Source organism: Arachis stenosperma, chromosome 1 (assembly GCF_014773155.1).
Source record: "Arachis stenosperma cultivar V10309 chromosome 1, arast.V10309.gnm1.PFL2, whole genome shotgun sequence".
In the NCBI taxonomy this organism is placed as follows: domain Eukaryota; kingdom Viridiplantae; phylum Streptophyta; class Magnoliopsida; order Fabales; family Fabaceae; genus Arachis; species Arachis stenosperma.
Genome location: NC_080377.1, coordinates 84937833 through 84946347, shown reverse-complemented (window position 1 = coordinate 84946347; position 8515 = coordinate 84937833). Strand labels below are relative to the sequence as shown.

The window sequence follows — 8515 nt, the reverse complement described above, 5'->3', positions numbered from 1 at the left end:
TAGCATTACTGGCGTTTGAACGCCAGCTTCTTCTCCTCCAGGGTGTGCTGTTTTTCTTCCTATTTTTTATTTTGTTTTTGCTTTTTTCATTGTTTTTGTGACTTCTTATGATCATCAACCTACAAAAAAGATAAAATAACAAAAGAAAGTAGTTAACTATAAAACATTGGGTTGCCTCCCAACAAGCGCTTCTTTAATGTCATTAGCTTGACAGAGGACTCTCATGGAGCCTCAGAAATACTCAGAGCCGTGTGGAAACCTCCCAACACCAAACTTAGAGTTTGAATGTGGGGGTTCAACACCAAACTTAGAGTTTGGTTGTGGCCTCCCAACACCAAACTTAGAGTTTGACTGTGGGGGCTCTGCTTGGCTCTGTTTTGAGAGAAGCTCTTCATGCTTCCTCTCCATGATGATAGAGGGATGTCCTTGGGCCTTAAACACCAAGGATTCTCCATTCCCTTGAATGGTCAACTCTCCTCTATCAACATCAATCACAGCCTTTGCTGTGGCTAGGAAGGGTCTACCAAGGATGATGGATTCATCCATGCACTTCCCAGTCTCTAGGACTATGAAATCAGTAGGGATGTAATGGTCTTCAATCTTCACCAAAACATTCTCTACAAGTCCATGAGCTTGTTTTCTTGAATTGTCTGCCATCTCTAATGAGATTCTTGCAGCTTGCACCTCAAAGATCCCTAATTTCTCCATTACAGAGAGGGGCATGAGGTTTACACTTGACCCTAAGTCACACAAGGCCTTCTTGAAGGTCATGGTGCCTATGGTACAAGGTATAGAAAACTTCCCAGGATCTTGCCTCTTTGAGGTAGTTTCTGCCTAGACAAGTCATCCAGTTCTTTGGTGAGCAAAGGTGGTTCATCCTCCCAAGTCTCATTTCCAAATAACTTGTCATTTAGCTTCATGATTGCTCCAAGGTATTTAGCAACTTGCTCTTCAGTGACATACTCATCCTCTTCAGAGGAAGAATACTCATCAGAGCTCATGAATGGCAGAAGTAAGTCCAATGGAATCTCTATGGTCTCATTTGAGCCTCAGATTCCCATTGTTCCTCATTGAGGAACTCAGAGGAGATTGGTACACGCCCACTGAGGTCTTCCTCAGTGGCGTCCTCCTCCTCTCTTTCCTCTCCATATTCGGCCATGTCTATGGCTTTGCACTCTCCTTTTGGATTTTCTTCTGTATTACTTGGGAGAGTGCTAGGAGGGAGTTCAGTAACTTTCTTGCTCAGCTGACCTACTTGTCCTTCCAAATTTCTGATGGAGGACCTTGTTTCATTCATGAAACTTTGAGTGGTCTTTATTAGATCAGAGACCATTGTTGCTAAGTCAGAAGTACTCTGCTTAGAACTCTCTGTCTGTTGCTGAGAAGATGATGGAAAAGGCTTGTTATTGCCAAGCCGGTTTCTTCCACCATTATTATTGAAACCTTGTTGAGGTCTCTCTTGATTCTTCCATGAGAAATTTGGGTGATTCCTCCATGAAGAATTATAGGTGTTTCCATAGGGTTCTCCTAGGTAATTCACCTCTTCCATGGAAGGGTTCTCAGGATCATAAGCTTCTTCCTCAGATGAAGCATCCTTAGTACTGTTTGGTGCATTTTGCATTCCAGACAGACTTTGAGAAATCAAATTGACTTGTTGAGTCAATATCTTGTTCTGAGCCAATATGGCATTCAGAGTGTCAATCTCAAGAACTCCTTTCTTCTGACTAGTCCCATTGTTCACAGGATTCCTTTCAGAAGTGTACATGAATTGGTTATTTGCAACCATTTCAATCAATTCTTGAGCTTCTGCAGGCGTCTTCTTCAGATGAAGAGATCCTCCAGCAGAGCTATCCAAGGACATCTTAGATAGTTCAGAGAGACCATCATAGAAAATACCTATGATGCTCCATTCAGAAAGCATGTCTGAGGGACATCTTCTGATTAATTGTTTGTATCTTTCCCAAGCTTCATAGAGGGATTCTCCATCCTTCTGTCTGAAGGTTTGGACTTCCACTCTAAGCTTACTCCATCTTTGTGGTGGAAAGAACTTTGCCAAGAAGGCATTGACTAGCTTTTCCCAAGAGTCCAGGCTTTCTTTAGGTTGAGAATCCAACCATATTCTAGCTCTGTCTCTTACAGCAAAAGGGAATAGCATCAGTCTGTAGACCTCAGGGTCTACCCCATTAGTCTTGACTGTGTCACAGATTTGCAAGAATTCAGCTAAGAACTGATGAGGATCTTCCATTGGAAGTCCATGGAACTTGCAATTCTGTTGCATTAGAGGAACTAATTGAGGCTTAAGCTCAAAGTTGTTTGCTCCAATGGCAGGGATAGAGATGCTTCTCCCATAAAAATCAGGAGTAGGTGCAGTGAAGTCACCCAGCACCTTCCTTGCATTGTTGGCATTGTTATTGTTTTCGGCTGCCATGTGTTCTTCTTCTTTGAAGAATTCGGTCAGGTCCTCTAAAGAGAGTTGTGCCTTGGCTTCTCTTAGCTTTCTCTTCAAGGTTCTCTCGGGTTCAGGGTTAGCTTCAACAAGAATGCCTTTGTCTCTGCTCCTGCTCATATGAAAAAGAAGAGAACAAGAGAAATGTGAAATCCTCTATGTCACAGTACAGAGATTCCTTGAAGTATCAGAGGAAAAGAAAAATAGAAGAAAAGAAGGTAGAAGAATTCGAACTTGATTAGTTAGAGTTCGAATTGTGCATTAAGAAGGAGTAGTACTCCATAAATAGAAGGATGTGAGAAGGAGGGAAGAGGATTTTCGAAAATTAATTAGAAAGATGTCAAAAACATTTTAAAAATTGATTGATAATTTTCGAAAATTGAAAGTGGGGAAGAATTGAAGTGATTTTTGAAAAAGATTTTGAAATTAGAAGTCAAAAAGATTTGATTGAAAACTATTTTGAAAAAGATGAGGTTAAAAAGATTTGATTGAAAAGTTATGGTTTTAAAAAGATGTGATTGAGAAGATATGATTTGAAAACAATTTTAAAAGATATGATTTGAAAACAATTTGAAAAGATATGAATTTAAAAAAAAATATTAATGACTTTCCTAACAAGAAAAGATAAGATTCAAACATAAAACCTTTCTTAATAGAAAAGGCAAAAAATGTTTAATCAAATCATTAATTGTTGGTAAGTATCTTTGAAAAAGGAAAGAAATTGATTTTGAAAACATTTGATTGAAAAGATATGATTTGAAAAAGATTTGGTTTTGAAAAACTTTGAAAACTTGAAAAAAAATTGATTTGAAAACAAAATCTTCCTCCTAGCACCATCCTGGCGTTAAACGCCCAGAATGGTATACATTCTGGCGTTTAACGCCCAAAATGCTACCTCTTTGGGCGTTAAACGCCCAACCAGGTACCCTGGCTGGCGTTTAAACGCCAGTCTGTCTTCTTCACTGGGCATTTTTGAATGCTCAGCTTTTTCTGTATAATTCCTCTGCAGTATGTTCTGAATCTTCAATTCTTTGTATCATTGACTTGAAAAGACACAAATTAAAATATTTTTGGATTTTTAATAAAGAACAATCAAAATGTAACTAGAACCAAACAACAATGCATGCAGGACACCAAACTTAGCAGTTTGTATACTACTGACACTATCGAAATGAGAATGCATATGAGACACACAAAATACTTCAAGTCAATAGAATTCAAAGATTAGAACAAAGAACTATATGCATGGATTCGAAAAATATAACAAAAACATGCATTTGACACCAAACTTAAGATGAGACTCTAGACTCAAACAAGAAACATCAAATATTTTTGGTTTTTTTGTGATTTTGTAATTTTTTTGTGTTTTTCGAAAATTAAGTGGAAAAAGATATCAAAATTCTTAATGAGAATTCCAGGAATCAGTGCAATGCTAGTCTAAGACTCCGGTCCAGGAATTAGACATGGCTTCTCAACCAGCCAAGCTTTCAAAGAAAGCTTCGGTCTAAAACACTAGACATGACCAAAGGTCAGCCAAGTCTTAGCAGATCACCGCTCCAAAAGCAAGATTGATTAAAATCAACAAGCTCTTGTGGTGATAAGTTGAAACCTCGGTCCAATCAGATTAGACATGGCTTCTCAGCCAGCCAGATTTCAACAAATCATCATGAAACTCTAGAATTCATCTTCAAGAATTTCGAAAAAAATAAATACCTAATCTAAGCAACAAGATGAACCGTCAGTTGTCCAAACTAGAACAATCCCAGGCATTGTTACCAAAAGCTTGCTCAAAACTTGAACAATCCCCGGCAACAGCGCCAAAAACTTGGTGCGCAAAATTGTGAACAATACTTTTCACAACTCTCATAATCCCTGGTCATGAACTCCAAAAACTTGGTGGTTCAATTCCATGGAATTACACAACTTCGCACAACTAACCAGCAAGTGCACTGGGTCGTCCAAGTAATACCTTACGTGAGTAAGGGTCGATCCCACGGAGATTGTTAGCATTGAAGCAAGCTATGGTCATCTTGTAAATCTTAGTCAGGCAAACTCAATTGTATATGATGATGAACGAAAATAATATAAAGATAAAGATAGTGATACTTATGTATATCATTGGTGTAAGAGCTTCAGACAAGCGTATGAAGATGCCTTCCCTTCCGTTTCTCTGCTTTCCTACTGCCTTCATCCAATCCTTCTTACTCCTTTCCATGGCAAGCTTGTGTAGGGTTTCACCATTGTCAGTGGCTACCTCCCATCCTCTCAGTGAAAGCGATTGCATATGTCCTGTCACGGCATAGCGGAATTCAGCTGTCGGTTCTCGGTCAGGCCGGAATAATATCCATTGATACTTTTGCGTCTGTCACTAACGCCCTAGCCTGCTAGGAGTTTAAAGCACGTCACAGTCATTCAGTCATTGAATCCTACTCAGAATACCACAGACAAGGTTAGACCTTCCGGATTCTCTTGAATGCTGCCATCAGTTCTTGCCTATACCACGAAGATTCTGATCTCACGGAATGGTTGGCTCGTTTGTCAGGCGAGCACTCGGTTGTCAGGCGATCAACCATGCATCGTGCAATCAGGAATCCAAGAGATATTCACTAAGCCTCAGATGCTTGTAGAACAAGAATGGTTGTCAGTCACCTTGTTCATGAGTGAGAATGGTGATGGGCGTCAATCATCACCTTCATCAAGTTGAAGAACAAGTGATATCTTGGACAAAGAACAAGTGGAATTGAATGGAAGAACAATAGTAATTGCATTAATACTCGAGGTACAGCAGAGCTCCACACCTTAATCTATGGTGTGTAGAAACTCCACCGTTGAAAATACATAAGAACAAGGTCTAGGCATGGCCGAATGGCCAGCCTCCCAATGATCTAAGATAGCATAAAACAAAGATAGCTACCAAAAGTCTCCCTAAATACAATAGTAAAAGGTCCTACTTATAGAAAACTAGTACATAGATGAGTAAATGACATAAAAATCCACTTCCGGGCCCACTTGGTGTGTGCTTGGGCTGAGCAATGAAGCTTTTTCGTGTAGAGACTCTCCTTGGAGTTAAACGCCAGCTTTAGTGCCAGTTTGGGCGTTTAACTCCCAATTAGGTGCCAGTTCCGGCGTTTAACGCTGGAATTTCTTGATGTGACTTTGAACGCCGGTTTGGGCCATCAAATCTTGGGCAAAGTATGGACTATTATATATTGCTGGAAAGCCCAGGATGTCTACTTTCCAACGCCGTTGAGAGCGCGCCAATTGGGCTTCTGTAGCTCCAGAAAATCCACTTCGAGTGCAGGGAGGTCAGAATCCAACAGCATCTGCAGTCCTTTTGAGTCTCTGGATCAGATTTTTGCTCAGGTCCCTCAATTTCAGCCAGAAAATACCTGAAATCACAGAAAAACACACAAACTCATAGTAAAGTCCAGAAAAGTGAATTTTAACTAAAAACTAATAAAAATATACTAAAAACTAACTAAATCATACTAAAAACATACTAAAAACAATGCCAAAAAGCATACAAATTATCCGCTCATCAGTCAACATCAATTACAGCTCCTGCTGTGGCTAGGAAGGGTCTTCCAAGAATGATGGATTCATTCTCCTCCTTCCTAGTGTCTAAGATTATGAAATCAGCATGGATGTAAAGGCCTTTATCCTTTATCAACACGTCCTCTACCAATCCATAAGCTTGTTTTATTGACTTGTCTGCCATCTCTAATGAGATTCTTGCAGCTTGTACCTCAAAGATCCCCAGTTTTTCCATTACAGAGAGTGGCATAAGATTTATACCTGACCCCAGGTCACACAGAGCTTTCTCAAAGGTCATGGTGCCTATGGTACAGGGTATTAAGAATTTACTAGGATCTTGTTTCTTTTGAGGTAAAGTTTGCTGAACCCATGTATTTAGTTCACTAATGAGCAAGGGAGATTCATCTTCCCAAGTCTCATTACCAAACAACTTGGCATTCAGCTTCATGATGGCTCCTAGATATTGAGCAACTTGCTCTTCAGTTACATCTTCATCCTCTTCAGAGGAAGAATAGTTCTCAAAGCTCATGAATGGCAGAAGGAAGTTCAATGGAATCTCTATGGTCTCTATATGAGCCTCAGATTCCTTTAGGTCCTCAATAAGGAACTCCTTTCTGTCTGGAGGATGTCCTAGGAGGTCTTCCTCACTGGGATTCACGTCCTCCTCTTCCTCTTTAGATTCAGCCAATTTGATAATATCAATGGCCTTGTACTCTCTTTTTGGGTTCTCTTCTGTATTGCTTGGGAGAGTACTAGGAGGAGTTTCAGTGATTTTCTTACTCAGCTGACCCACTTGTGCCTCCAAATTTTTAATGGAGGACCTTGTTTCATGCATGAAACTCAAAGTGGCCTTAGATAGATCAAAGACTATGTTTGCTAATCTAGAGAGGTTCTGCTCAGAATTTCCTGTCTGTTGCTGAGAAGATGATGGAAAAGGCTTGCTATTGCTAAACCTGTTTCTTCCACCATTATTAAAGCCTTGTTGAGGCTTTTGTTGATCCTTCCATGAGAAATTTGGATGATTTCTCCATGAGAGATTATAGGTATTTCCATAGGCTTCACCCATGTAATTCACATCTGCCATTGCAGGGTTCTCAGGATCATAGGCTTCTTCTTCAGAAGATACCTCTTTAGTACTATTGGATGTATTTTGTAATGCATTCAGACTCTGAGAAATCATGTTGACTTGCTGAGTCAACATTTTGTTCTGAGCCAATATGGCATTCAGAGCATCAATTTCAAGAACTCCCTTCCTTTGAGGCGTCCCATTACACACAGGATTCCTTTCAGAAGTGTACATGAACTGGTTATTTGCAACCATGTCAATGAGTTCCTGAGCTTCTGCAGGCGTTTTCTTTAGGTGAATAGATCTACCTGCAGAATGGTCCAATGACATCTTAGACAATTCAGACAGACCATCATAGAATATATCCAGGATGGTCCATTCTGAAAGCATGTCAGAAGGACACTTTTTGGTCAACTGTTTGTATCTTTCCCAAGCTTCATAGAGGGATTCACCTTCTTTCTGTCTGAAGGTTTGAACATCAGCTCTAAGCTTGCTCAGCTTTTGAGGAGGAAAGTACTTGGCTAAGAAAGCCGTGACCAGCTTATCCCAAGAGTTCAGGCTGTCTTTAGGTTGAGAGTCCAACCATACTCTAGCTCTGTCTCTTACAGCAAAAGGGAAAAGTATAAGCCTGTAGACTTCAGGATCTACTCCATTAGTCTTAACAGTTGATGTGTGGAAAACGATCCAACACAAAACTCACCGGCAAGTGTATCGGGTTGCATCAAGTAATAATAACTCACATGAGTGAGGTCGATCCCACAGGGATTGAAGGATTGAGCAATTTTGGTTTAGTGGTTGATTTAGTCAAGCGAATCAAGTATTGGTTGAGTGATTTTGTATCCAACAGTAAGTAAATAACAGAAAATGTAAAGGGGAAGGGAAGAATTGCAGAAATTAAAGAAAACTGAAAGTAAAAGAGCTGAATCATAAAGAGCAAGAAATTAAATGACTGAAACTTAAAGTGCAAGAAATGTAAATTACGGTAACTTAAAGTGCAAGAAATATAAATTGCTTGAATGGAAAAGGGATTTGGGGACTGGGATTTCAGAACTCAAGCAAAGGGAAATTAAATTTGCAACAATTATCAAAGCAAGAGATGATTTGAATTCAACTAGATATCAAACAGAAAATAGAAACTAAATTGCAGTAGTGGTTCAACAGAAGAACCAAAAGGAAAATGGGATCTCAGGACTCCAGAGACTAGATAGCAAAGTCTAGATCTCACTTGCCTTCCCAGATCCAAATTCACAAAGCAATTAAAGAGAAATTGAAGATTGAAGCAGTAAGGAAATGGAATTTAGCTCAGCAGCAGTAAGAAGATGAAGTTTAGCTCAATTATGCAGAAGAGGAATTCAAGAGATCTTGAATGGAGATTGAGACAGAAATTCCTCAATTCTTCACACCCAAGACTCAAACGAGAAAAGTAAAAATGCTCCAGCAAGAACGAGGAAGAAGAGAGATCAATTCTC

The 8515-nt window shown here is 39.6% G+C and overlaps 2 non-coding genes across 2 annotated transcripts; both read left to right on the top strand.

The window, feature by feature from the left end:
- The first annotated feature begins 1915 nt into the window (after nucleotides 1-1915).
- Nucleotides 1916-2023, top strand: LOC130952146 (small nucleolar RNA R71). The gene has a single exon (XR_009074331.1). It is a non-coding gene; the product is annotated as a small nucleolar RNA R71 (small nucleolar RNA).
- A 5407-nt stretch (nucleotides 2024-7430) lies between these two features.
- On the top strand, nucleotides 7431-7538 carry LOC130956710 (small nucleolar RNA R71). Its single transcript, XR_009077193.1, has one exon. It is a non-coding gene; the product is annotated as a small nucleolar RNA R71 (small nucleolar RNA).
- The last annotated feature ends 977 nt before the right edge of the window (nucleotides 7539-8515 follow it).